A 14,092-nucleotide genomic window follows, 5' to 3' on the forward strand; every position below is an offset into this window, starting at 1 on the left:
TGATAAATGGCCAGTAATATTTGTGCCAGGACAAGAACACGAGAAAGTTAACCACCTACCCTTTACAGCTAATGGCATTACTCTTGCTGAGCAATGACCCCCCTCCCCTGCCCACTATTGCCATTGATTACAAGTTATCTGGACAAATAAACACTATAGTTACAAGAGCTGGTCAGAGACTCTATATCCATGGGAGAGTGACTCACCTCTTTCACTACCCAAAGCCTTTCCACCATCTACAAGGTACGGGCAAGTGTGATGGAATGCTTTCCACTTGACCTGATTGTGGACTAAACCATATGACACTCAAGAAACTTGACACCATCCAGGACAAACTATCCACCACTCTAAGCATTCTTTCCATCATCATTGTGGTGGCAGAATCTGCAAAACGCACTGCAGTTACCCCCCCCCCCCCATGGCAGCTTTGACAGTATTCCTAGACCCACAGCCTCTACCACCATGAGCTACAAGGGCAGCATGTGCATGGCAACACTTGGTGTATTGTGTGGAGTCCTGGTCGCCACACTATCCGAAGGATGTGATGATACTGGAGAATGCAGAGGAGATTCACTGGGATGTTGCCTGGATTGGACTGCTTTAGTTATACGGAGAGATTGGAAAGGCTGGGCTTATTTTCCCTGGAACGAAAGAGGCTGAGGGGTGACCTGATAGAAAGATACAATTACAGGAGGCATATGGTGGATAGTCAAAATCTTTTTCCCATGATAAAAGTAGCAGAAACAAGACAGCATAGGTTTAAGGTGGGAGGAAGGAGTTTTAAAGGGAACCTGAGGGTTAAAGCTTTTAACATAGAGGGTGATTGATATCTAGAATGTGCCGCCAGAGGAGCTGGTGGAATCAGATATCATCAATCCTTTGTCATCACTGGGTCTAAATCCTGGAGCTCTCTCCCCAACAGCAATGTAGTGCCTTCATTAGAAGGACCACGGTGGCTCAAGCTCACCACTAACTTCTGAGAGGCAATTGGGAATGGGCAATAAATCTTGTGCTTGTCAACAAAGCCCATTTCTGAGGAATAAATAAACTGGATTGTGCTGTAGAATCAGAATCAGATTTATTATCACTGACTTATATGATGTGAAGTGTGTTATTTTGTAGCAGCAGTGCAGTGCAAAGACATAAAAATTACTATAAATTACAAAAATAAATAAATAGTGCAAAAAAAGGAGTAACATGATAGTATTTATGGGTTCATGGACCATTCAGGAATCTGACGCAGAGGGGAAGAAGCTGTTTCTGAATCATTGAGTGTGGGTCTTCAGGGTACTGTACCTCATCCCCAATGGTAGTAACAAGAAGATGTCTTGTTCTGGTTGGTGAGGGTCCTTGGTGATGGATGCCACCTTCTTGAGGCACCGCCTCTTGAAGATGTCCTCGATGGTGGGGAGGGTTGTACCCATGATGGAACTGGCTGAATCTACAACCCTATGCAGCCTCTCTCGATCCTGTGCATTGGAGCCTCCACACCAGGCCGTGATGCAACCAGTCAGAATGCTCTCCACTGCTGGATGGCACAGTAGCGTAGTGGTTAGCATGATGCTATTACAGCGCCAGCAATCAGGGTTCAATTCCCGTTGCTATCTGTAAGGAGTTCGTACGTTCTCCTCGTGTCTGCGTGGGTTTCCTTCGAATGCTCCGGTTTCCACCCACATTCTAAAGGCGTACGGGTAGGTTAACATGGGTTCAAATGGGGTGGCACGGACTCATTGGACCGGAGGGGCCTGTTACTGTGCTGTATGAATAAAGTATATCTATAGATCTATAAATTGTTTTCCCAACTTCTCACTTAATTCTTCTCTAGAATTACCTTAAATGTGTGTCTTCTTGTCACATTCTGCTAATTAATGGATCTGATTTATCTGTATTTACCCTGCTTTGATGGTTCCTAATGTTGGAGACCTCTATTTTGTCACTCCTTAACCCCCTTCTCATTTCTGTTTGCAGAAGAAACCACTTCAGCCTGTGTAAATGATTAGCTCCTCAAGTGTCTTTCCCTACAATATTAACCAACACCATTAACTAGCACTCTAGTGAGAGAGGGATGATAGGAGAGTGGGTAGTTTAAACAAATGACTGAAGGTATTCAACTAAAACTGAATAATTTAAAACGACAATTCTATAGGAAACCAACAATAGAAAATATTGTTAGTTTCTTATACAGTACTGTCTACTGCATACTTAGCAGCTGGCTTTCAACAGGTAAATTTTGGTTAAGTTTGTCTGCAGGGTCAGTTTTATGAAGGGGAGATGAGTCTAACCATAAAATAAAATGATAAAATCATAATAAATTGTGAGCCTAAATCTTCCAGATATACTTCATAACAATTTGTAAAAATGTGCAATTTTTCTTTGTTCCAATTCAGAAAAATTGTCTTGCAATAGAACTCCCAGTTCTTAGCATAACTAGTTTTATAAGCCCCTTTTAATCTGAAACTACCTTTAATTTAAATATTTAAATTTTTTGAAGTTTTATTTATGGCGTGGTAACAGGCCCTTCCAGCCCAACGAGTCCGCGCCGCCCATTTTAAACCCAAATTAACCTACCCATACGTCTTTGCAATGTGGGAGGAAACCGGAGCACCCGGAGGAAACCCATGCAGACACGGGAGAACATACAATCTCCATACAGACAGCGATGGGAATTGAAACCCGATCGCTGGCTCTGTAATAGCGTCGCGCGAACTGCTACGCTACCGTGCCGCCAATTTGTCTTGTTGGCTACAGTTTTTTTCTCACTTGGTTTATAGTGCAAAAGGAATGTAAATTTGTTGCAAAGTTTGCAAAGTTTGAATTGTATTTTAAATATTTTCCATGGATTGTCAATTATCATGGTTTGTCAGTATTTCCAATGAGATACCAGTGGCAGAGACAACTTCCTCTCCCTTCTGCTTTTAGCATTCCTAAAGGACTGCTTCCTCTGTGACTCCCTGGTTTATTCCTCGATCTCCACTAACATCCATTTCCCTTCTCACAACACCTTCCCATGCAACACCTGCCCTTTGACCTCTTTCCTTCCTGTCATCCAGGAACCCAAACGTTCATTCAAGGTGAAGCAGTGATTCGCTTGTACTTCTTCCAGTACAGTGTACTGCATTGAATGTTCATCATGTTGTCTACCTTAAACGTTTAAAAGACATTTGGACAGGTACATGGATAGGAAAGGTTTAGAAGGATATGGACCAAATGCAGGCAAATGTGACTAGCTCAGATTGGCAATTTAGTCAGCATGGATGAGTTGGGCTGAAGGGCCTGTTTCTGTGCTGTATAACTCCATGACTCTATAACAAAATGTGTTAGGGTAGGATTAGTGTTATAAAGGGTGCTTGGTGGTCACACAAGACTTCCTTCTATGGGCCAGCTTCTATGCTGTATGACTCCCGAATTCTATGAAACAAGCAGTGAGAATTTGAACAAGTTGGGAACAAGTTGACCAAGAAGTTATTATTTCTGATATTGATGGGTGGGCTTGGACTTACTTGCTTCGAAATTAGATCATCTAGCTCCACGTTTCTGTGTGCCACATGACTTACTTGCAATGAGAAATAAAATATGAATGGAAATTGGGAACGTTTCATGGATTGCAAAGTCTACTGTTTCCATTCTGTTTCCTCCAGGTATCTGCTGTGTAATGCACAGACGTGTGCAGTGATCAACAGGAACTGTAGAGTGTCCGCTGCATGTGGACTCCCCTTAAGTTCACAGTAACAGGCACCAGTGAAGAGATTCTTAGCTTCTCTATACAAAGAAGAACCATGAATGGTTTGATGAGAATGATCAGCAGATCCAGCAGGCATGGTAGTGTAGCGGTTAGCGTAACGCTATTACAGTGCCAGCGACCCAGTTCAATTCCAGCCGCTGTCTGTAAGGAGTTTGTCCGTTCTCCCCGTGTCTATGTGGGTTTCCTCTGGGTGCTCCAGTCTCCCCCTACATTCCAAAGACATACGGGTTAGGAAGTTGTGGGCATGCTATGTTGGCGCCGGAAGCGTGCCGACACTTGCGGGCTGTCCCCAGAACACTCTACGCCAAGATGCATTTCAATGCGTGTTTCGATGTACATGTGACTAATAAAGAAATCTTACCTTATCTTAACTGACTGCTAATGCAAGGCATTCCTGGATTGGAAGTTCCACGGTTCCTCAAGGAAGAAGTAAAGCCCCACAAAACACCTGGAGGCCTATGTTCAACAGAAAACCGATGATCTAAAGGACTGATGGTGAGTGGAAAGGAGACCTATTATCACATGGGCTCTGCAGCACTCCCATGGCCATCCACAGTCCAAACAACCAAGACCCCATCCAAGAATGGAAGTGAATTTATCAAGGACAGAGAGGTAGTTACTGCCACTGGAATGAATAATCTGAAGAACTCCTCAACCCAACTCTGTTCTTGAAGTGAACACCTTTAACTCCATCCCCATAGGAACCTATTTGGTCCAGCCTCACCACCACTCCTGATTGAAGTTGAAAAGGTCACCTGCCAACTAAAAAAAACAAGACCCCAGGAGCTGCAGGTATCTGAAGTTCTAATACTCAGCAGTGAGGAACTTTAGTGATATCCAACAGCACAGCCAGACACCACTTTCAAGATTTAAGTTAATTTTTAGCCCTCCTTCAAGTTCCTCAGTTCCCCCAGCCCAATTAAATCCTCCAACACTCTGAACCCCATCCCACCTGGCAATCATGGGCCATGCAAACTATCAGCAGAGGACCCTAATGTTAACCTATTCTCTTCAGTCCCTGACTCCCCACACCACACCAAGGCCTCTCTCTCCCTCTCCCTCCCTTCCCTCGTGACTCTCTGAACCCAGCCACAGTCAAGGACATTCCTAAGTTCTGTGTGCTCTGCACTGGTGCTGTTCTCCTACTCTCTAGTCAGGCTGAGACAGTAACACCTCGGGCATCCACACTGCTGAATTCCCAAGCAGCAGGCTCATTATTAAGATGGTGGCAGGCATGCCATGTAGTGACCATACATTGCAGCTTTGCCACATAATGATCATTTATTGCAGGCTTGCCTTGTGGTGACCATTTATGGCAGCTCTGCAGATACCAGGGGAACTCTAGGCAATAGCATTTGTGTTGCTTAGAAGCACAAATATGAATAAACATTCAAATGTGCTTAAAATGGCATTTCATTATATATAACGTAAGTCAATGCAGAAATGGGCCATCCAGTCCAAACAGTCTGTGTAGGGCTTTATTCTCCATGAGCAATATTCCAAATCAGTGTATTCCAAATCTCTTTATTTCCTTTTCCCTAAACATCATACTTAAAAGCTGATGAGATTCATTCTTAGTTCACTATCTCTGATAGTGTAAACTTCATTATCCCAACCTCCAACTAAAAAAGCTGTTGCTTCTGTTCAAACCAGTTCTCCCACAATTCTTATCACATGTTTTGCCTGTAGCGTCCTCCACTTAACAAAGGAATCTCTTCAATCTACTCTGCCCCCTCTCTTCATAATTTTAATAGGAAAAACACTCCCTTAATCTCATGGAAAGGCTTCAAATATTTCTTAAATACAGTCTCCATTACTTACTGTGGGCATGTTAAAATGTAGCTTGATTATAGTATTTATGATTTAACAAGAATGTTGCAGGTCATAGATTGCATACCAGCTTTATTTAAATGGCAGTTGTTGGTGTAACCCCACACAATTTACAGGGGATTTGAAAGGTTTATGTACATAAGAAACAACCACATTTTAAAATTGTACTATTTTAAATTGGTAAATTGGTTTATTATTGTCACATGTACCAAGGTACAGTGAAAAACTTTGTTTTGCATGCCATCCATACAGATCATTTCATCACATCAGTACATCAAGGTAGTACAAGGGAAAAGCAATAACAGAATGCAGAATAAAGTGTTACAGTTACAGAGAAAGTGCAGTGCAGGCAGACAATAAGGTGCGGGGCCATTTTGAGGTAGATTGTGAGGTGAAGAGTCTATCTTATTGTTCTGGGGACCTTTCAATAGTCTTATAACAGCGGGAGCCTGGTGGTACGTGCTTTCAGGCTTTCATATCTTCTGCCTGATGGGAGAGAGAAGACGAGAGAACGTCTGGGGTGGGTGGGGTCTTTGATTATGTTGGTTGCTTTACGACACAGCAAGAAGTGTAGACAGAGTCCATGGAGGGGAGGCTGGTTTCTGTGATGCGCTGAACTGTGTCCACAACTCACTGCTGTTTCTTGCAGTCTTGAGTTACCATACCAAGCCATGAGGCATCCGGATAGGATACCTTCTATGATGCATGAATAAAAATTGATGAGGGTCAAAGGGGACATGCCGAACTTCTTTAGTTATCTGAGGAAGTAGAGGCACTGGTGTGCCTTCTTGTCTGTGGCGTCCACGTGATTGGACCAGGACAGGCGATTGGTGATGTTCACTCCTAGGAACTTGAAGACCTCAACTCTCTTGGCCTCAGCAGCTTTGATGTAAACATGTATGTAAAGACATTGATGTATTTAATTATATTTGTTCTTCTTTTCTGTTCACCTTAACAGAGAACTTTACAGCCTGCTTAACATTGACATAAATGACTTTTGTTCTTAATCACCACTCCTACTTACTGCTGAATGTTTCAGAGCAGGTTACACTCCTCGGGAAATGAGGCAGCTTTTAATTCTACAGGTATCCTGTCCTTTCGTCCTGTGCCAACCTACCTCTCATATCTTAACCTGTCTTGCCTTCCACCCTATCGTGGACCCTCCCCTTTCATTCCTTCCCAGTAACAACCAACGCTGCCGTTTCCCCATGCTGGACACTTACTTAAAGATAGGGTTCTGGTAACATTGCCATTGTTGGCAATCCAGATGCCTAGGCTATTGACCTGGTGAAATGTTTAAATCTTACTTCAGAAGCTGATGAATTTAAATTCAGTTTAATATATAAACCTGGATTTAAAAAGCTAAGAGCAATAATGAGGTGATGAAACTACCAGATTGTCATTAAAAATAAGTGTGGCAAAGCACAGATACAAACGTACTGTATATGCAGATGTGCTTAAAGTGGCCTGCAAACATATGCATTTCATTATAAAAAACATAAATCAATTCAGAAATCCTGTGAAGGCTATAATGAGCAGAGTGAGCAGAAGTTCACAATGGTGATTAATTTGCTTTGAAAACATATCCAGTTTTGTGAGTGAGGCCAGTTCCAACACAGTGGGTTTTAAACTAGCACAAAAGATAGCAAATCATAAAAGTGAAAGTTTTCAAATCTTTTGTACCTTCTACATTGATAATGAGGGAATAACAAGTGAAAAGAACATGTAATCAAGGTGGATTTTTCCTTCACATCTGCCGGCTTCCTGGAGCAGAACACTGAATTTTCAATTATCTCTTCATCTTATAGAGTTGACCTCAAAACCAGCCCTTTCTTGCTAGTTATTCTTCCCCTGATACTTCTTCAGTTCCTGATCCTGAGGTTGTCTGATATTTTAGTGCAGTCTGCTTATCTTAGATGGAAGAGTGTTGGCCCATTAATAGCACCAGGAGTTACACGTTTGGGATCTGTGTTCAATGGGATAATCAAATTCGGGCTATTTATGTAAAAGCCTGTAAAATTAAAATTTGATTAACTCGGTTGAAAATTGATGGGTAGGGTCATGCATTTCGACTAGGTTCTGTTTCCTTGTTCTGTTTTATAGATAGTCTTTCAAGTGACTGAAGGATTTATTTCCAGAATGCTGTGTATGAGACGTTTAAATATAGAGTCTGATTCATAGGTAGGACTTGATGGCTGCGGTTTCTGGAATGAATGTATTAAATTATTAATGCTGTTCATTGTTCACAAGAAATGCTCACTATTGTTGCAATTTATCATCTCCTTTTGAAATAAAGTAATTTTTCAAAAGTTGCACTTGCAAATGATGGTACTATTTTCAGATAGTGAAGGAATTTGTTACTAAATGTAACTGAATAAAATATGAGAATAGATTTTGTTGGATCGAATTCCCAGGTGAGTAAAGCCTTATGTAGATGGGAAATTTAAAAGAGAATGCTGCATAAATGTTTGTCTTTTCTCTCCAGCTAGTTGCAGATAGCACATTGTTAATGTTCTCTGAAGATTTTGTCATGTAGGTGTGCAGCACATCTTCAAAGCAGAGATACATACAGAGCAGGTTAATGCAATGAGATGTTGATATAAAGTAAGGGTTTCTGAAATTTGCAACACACAACTACATCTCTTTCCTCCAGTCAAGAATAATGTCCTTGACTGTAAATAAATTGCAACCTTTCAGAAGATTTCCACGCCAAGTTTTCTCTGCTGTAGGTAAAGGAGGCACTTATTTTCCCCAACCTCAGCCCACCACCCCCTTCCAGCACTGCTCTGTACCTGTGGTACTCCACTCATTAAGGACACCCTCATCATCAGCATTTACCTTGCTGACAAAGGTGTTAGGGCTGTTGTTTGGCCAACTGACTTTTACCTCACAGAATTTCTGCACATAGCCAAGGAGCTATTTCAAGATATGCTGCTGATAGATGTACATCTCCCATTGTTTAATCATTCTGCTGTTTCCTGAAAGATTCCACTGCATTTTTTTTGTCTGTACTTACTTTTGATAAACATAACACGGACATTATTGTCTTAATCTACTCTTTTTTTGATCTTGATCTTCTTTTACAGTAAAGACCAGTGTACTCTGACGAGAGATGTTAGGCTGAAAAATCAGCACTTTTAGGACTTTTCCTTAATTCAGAAAGAATAACATTTTCGAGATTTAATCTATTAATGCTTCATTGCGTTTTTAGTTGTTTAACATTTATATTTCAGTGAGAGCTCTGCTGTTTTCAGTTCTGCTGTATCATGGTGCACTATTTTTATTCAATACTTACTTTTCATAAATATAAGAGTACTTTGAAATGATTGCTTTTCTACCATTTACTGATCCTGGGTTAATTTTCATAATAGAAACCAGTGTACTTCCCATTAAAGATATCAAGCTGAAAGATCAGCACTGTTAAGACCTCCAAGATAATATTAATAAAATTAGCCAGTATTTGCCCCTCTATTTGCCACTAAACAATTTTACTGCTACTTAATTGATTTATCATTATATGCCAGATTGGGTTCTAGAATTCTCTGCCAAAGAACATCCTTTAATGTTAGCATTTAATAAAAGCTCTGTTGTTTGTCAATATTGTTTGTAATTTTGTTCTCTATTGTTTTTCAGCATTTTGGGTTATATCCTATTCTCCATCATAGAGTTATAGCACAGGAACAGGCCCTTCGGCCCAACTTGTCCATGCCGACCAAGGTGTCTATTCAAGCTAGTCCAATTTGCTTGTGTCTAGTCCATATCCCTTTAAACCTTTTCAATCTATGTACCTGTCTAAATATCTTAAATATCATAATTGTACCCACCTCACCCTCTTCCTCTACCACCCTCTGTGTTTCCTCTCAGGTCCCTTTTAAATCTTTCCCCTCTCACCTTAACTCAATAGGATGCACCAGTGTTTCTGTCTGTGCTCTCTAGTTTTCCAGTGCAACGTGTCACTGTGTGCTCTTGTGTTTTATTTTATTTGGTATTTACGTACTTTAAGATCTTCCAGTGGGGCAGTATTGTTCTCCACTGTTACCTCATTGTGTGCTCTCTAGTTTTGCTGCATTATTCTGTGTTCTATTGGTTTCTCAGTTGTTGTATCAATGTGTGCTGTATTGTTTTTCCAATTACTGCATTGCTGTGTATCCTACTGTGTTCCTGGTTGCCGTTCTTCTGTTGTTTTTCTAATTGATTTACCATTGTGTCCTCTATTGTTTTCCCCAATGGCTGTGTCATTGTGTTTTTTCTTATTGCTGTATCAATGTGTTCTGTTGTTTTCCTAGTTGCTGTATTATTGTATGCCCTCGTTTTCCTAATTGCTGTAATCATTGATGTGTTCCATTGTTTTCTTTAACTGCTGTATCAACGTGTCATCTATTGTTTTCCTAATTGCTGTACTGATATGTGCTCTGCTGTTTTATTGATGCTGAAACATCAACATTTCCTTTCCCCCACAGATGCTGCTCAACCCATTGAGTTCCTCCAGCAGATTGTTTGTTGCTTCGGACTCCAGCATCTGCAGTCTCTCGTGTCTTTATTGTTTTGCTGATGAAGTCCTGATGAAGGGTCTCGGCCCGAAACATCGACTGTTTATTTCCCTCCGTGGATGCTGCCTGACCTGCTGAGTTCCTCCAGCACTTTTTGTGTATTGCTCCGGATTCCAGCATCTGCAGAATTTCTTTCGTCTATTGATTTGCTAATTGTTTTATCAATGTGTACTTTACTGTTTTGCTGGTTGCTGCATTATTGCATGCTCTATTGTTTTCCTAATTGTTGCATTATGGTGTATTCTCCTTTATTCATAAATGCTGTACCATTGTGTCATATATAGTTTACCATTATTGCTCCATCATTGTATGGTTTTCCTAACTGCTGCATTATCATGCACTCTTTAGTTTCCTTAATTGCGATATCATTGTGTACTCTGTGGTTTCTCCAAACCATTGTATTATTGTGCATTATACCATTTTTGGCAGCCAGCTCCAGGCATGTTCATTAGTTCATTCATAGCATCTACAGTACAGTAAATTATTTGCTGGCAGCCTTTAAACTTTATTATATTAGGCTTGTGGATCATTATGGCTGTGAACATTTTAAACCCGTGAAGCTCAGCCCTTCATTTTGACCCCCAAATTGTTCAAGGCATTGTTCAAGGCATTATCCAAGTATTGAGGGCTGAAGAAAGAAATTGATTTTTTAAACTGCACATAATGGCCCTATCATTGTAATCCCAATTTTCACATGATGATGGAGAAGAATTTCTTGCCTCTTCCATCAAGCTTTGCTGTAATGTGGAATATCATATTTCCATCCAGTCTTTTTAAGAGGAGAACTCTCCTACATTTTATTCTATCATATGCTTCAGACCCTGTATGGAAAGCAGTTGTCTTTTTCTGAAGGACATTGATGAGGTTGGGATGTTACAACAATTCAGCAGTTTCAAGTAATTCTTCTTGATACCTGTTATTTTCTTTTCAGGTTTCTTCAGCTAAATCCAAGTTCTTCCGGTGTCATGAGTGGGATTGGGACTGAAGTTTTCTGAATTATTAGTTTAGTGCTCGAGGTTCCTGAATCTAATACATCCATTCCTTTCTTCAGTATCTTCAACTGGGTGTTGCAAATCTGGACTTGGGGCAAGATGGGAAGGGGAAGTTTGGGGGAAGTTTGGAAGAAGTTTGATGTGCAATTTTCCAAGGTTGCACAGCTTATTGGCATTGTCCTGGTATAATCCTACGGCAAATTGAAAGTTACATTCAACTGTGGTTGTCACCTCTGGGAACTGAACTGTGCCACAATGTGGTGACATTAGCAGATAGTGTAGGAATCTTACAGAGTTGACCTCAAAACCAATCCTTTCTTGCCAGTTATTCTTCCCTGGATACTTCTTCAGTTCCTGATCTTAAGGCTGTCTGATATTTTAGTGCAATCTGCTTATTGGTGTAGGGGATGTTTGTGAGCAGCTACAAACCTATTTCGTGATATGTGGTAGTGTAGCAGTTAAAGTAACATTATTACAGCGCCAGCGACCCGGGTTCAATTCCCACCGCTGTCTGTAAGGAGTTTGTACATTCTCCCCGTGTCTACGTGGGTTTCCTCTGGGTGCTCCGGTTTCCTCCCACATTCCAAAGACGTACGGGTTAGGAAGTTGTGGGTATGCTATGTTGGCATTGGAAGCGTGGTGACACTTGCAGACTGCACCTAGAACACTCTACGTAAAAGATGCATTTCACTGTGTGTTTTGATGTACATGTGACTAATAAAGATATCTCAATAAAGATAAAGATATCTTAAATTGGTAAATAAACATCTAATTCCTTGTTACAAAGAGAGAGTAAAATAATGAGTCCTCATACTTTGATCAACAGTCCTGATGAAAGGTCATTGACCTAAGATGCTAATTTAGTTTCTCTCTGCACAAATGAGACCTGACCTGCTGAGTTTTTCCCACATTTTCTGTTGTTATTTCAGAGTTCTTGTATTTGCACTGTTTTGCTTTTCAAAATGTACAGTGATACTAGCACCAAGGTTTTCAGGTGATTGTTTTCTATTGCGCCAACACATAGTCAAACACAGTAATGATGATTTGCTCTTAGTGCATCTTAGGTGGCAAAATGCTTTAAGTTATTTTGTAGGAGCATCCTTGCGCTGAATGGCATAAGGAGATATTCAGGTAGATGACTGAAAGCTTCGCTGAAGAAATTTTAAAATGAGGCACAGTTTAACTCGGAGCTGGTGTATGGCAACAAGCCAAACCTGACCAGGGCATGCTAGGTGAATGTGATTGTTTGAGTTTGGATATGGGGCACACATTTTTAAATGACCTTCAGTTTATTGAGGGTATGATAACAGAGACTGTTGAGTGCATTGAATAATCGTCCAGAGTAACATAGGATTTCAGTTTTTAATGAGTTTACATATTTATGTTTGATATTAATGTTCACGTAACCTATGATACTATTCTATTATCTCACAAGTATTGAATGAAGAAGTACATAACACCTATCTCTTCATCAATTATCAAAAATATTCAGGAAGTCCCAGGTTATTGTCTTACTCCAGGGCCATCCAAACTATTATTCTCAAGCCTTGAAACATAGGTAATCTAATTCAACAATTGTTGATATTTCTTAATTGTTGACTGATCCTAATTGATTTTTGCAGGGTTAGAGTTTGCCAGAGTTTAGCAGTCTTTAATTGAAAATGCTGGGACAGGAATAGGCTCTTAAGCCCCTTGAGCCTGTTCTACCATACCTGGCCACTTTGTACCTCAACACCATTTACCCTCCGTAGCTCCATATATGGTCCTATTGGCCAGTATTCACAGGCTTTGGGGGATTTCTATTATCCTTTGTGTGAAAAGTTGATTCTCAAATTTCTTTCCAAAAGACTCAACACTGACTACTAAGCTTAATATCTTCTTGACGTTGATTTGTGCATCTTTGTGCATCTACAGATCAATTTAAGGACTGCTGAAATTAAGGGGGAATTACCATCAATATATGTCACTGTCATTAATTTGAGAAATGCATTCAAATTCACTTACACGGCTTCAAGATATCAAGATACACAACCTCGTGTTCCTCAAAGACAAAATCCTTGACCTTCAGAACAGTCATTGTGAAATACGAGAAACACTAGATGGAGTTCCCCAAAGAAACAGCATTCACACTGTTTGGTGTAAACAACATCCCAACAAGCACAGTTAATTGAAATACTTCAACCTTTATTAATGGAATTAACCTTATATTTAATTCTGCATCATTTCACTCTGTACATGTGACAATTGAGATAATTACTGTTGGAAAGATTAAATTTATGCATCACATCTTTATAATTTTGTTGAATGCTGTTCACTATAATTCATATAATTGATTCTGTCAGTAGACTGTTGCCTACAGGACAAACCTACCCATTTATTTTTATTCCATCGCAGTCACTTGTGGAGACACAAGAGACTGCAGATGCTGGAATCTGGAGCAAAAAAACAAACTGATGGAGGATCTCAGTGGGTTGAGCAGCATCTTTTTTTTGGGAGGGGGAAGGGGGAATAAGGAAATACTGTTTCAGTTTGAGACACTGCATCGGGACTGAGAATGGAGAAGGAACACAGCCGGTATAAAGGGGAGAGTGGGAGGGGTGAGACGGGGCCGTCGGTGGACCGAGGAAGGGTGAAGGATGTCAGGCAGATGGAACCAGGTGGGGTAGGGAGAGGGGTGGACTTGGGAGCCAGAGGCAGGTAGGTGACAGGTGGAAGCAGACAAGCTACAAAAAAAGGCTGATGGAGCCAGGTGGGGGAAGGGGAGGGTGAAGGTGGAGGTACAAAGGCTACAAGTGCTGGAATCTATTAAGTAAGGCAGAATACAAGGTTAATGGCAGGACTCTTAGCAGTGTGGAAGAACAGAGGGATCTTGGGGTCCACATCCATAGATCCCTCAAAGTTGCTGTGAGGTTGACAGGGTTGTTAAGAAGGTGTATGGTGTGTTGGCCTTCATTAGTCGGGGTATCGAGTTCAAGAGA

The sequence above is a fragment of the Pristis pectinata genome, chromosome 19 (genome assembly GCF_009764475.1).
Source record: "Pristis pectinata isolate sPriPec2 chromosome 19, sPriPec2.1.pri, whole genome shotgun sequence".
NCBI classification, from domain to species: domain Eukaryota; kingdom Metazoa; phylum Chordata; class Chondrichthyes; order Rhinopristiformes; family Pristidae; genus Pristis; species Pristis pectinata.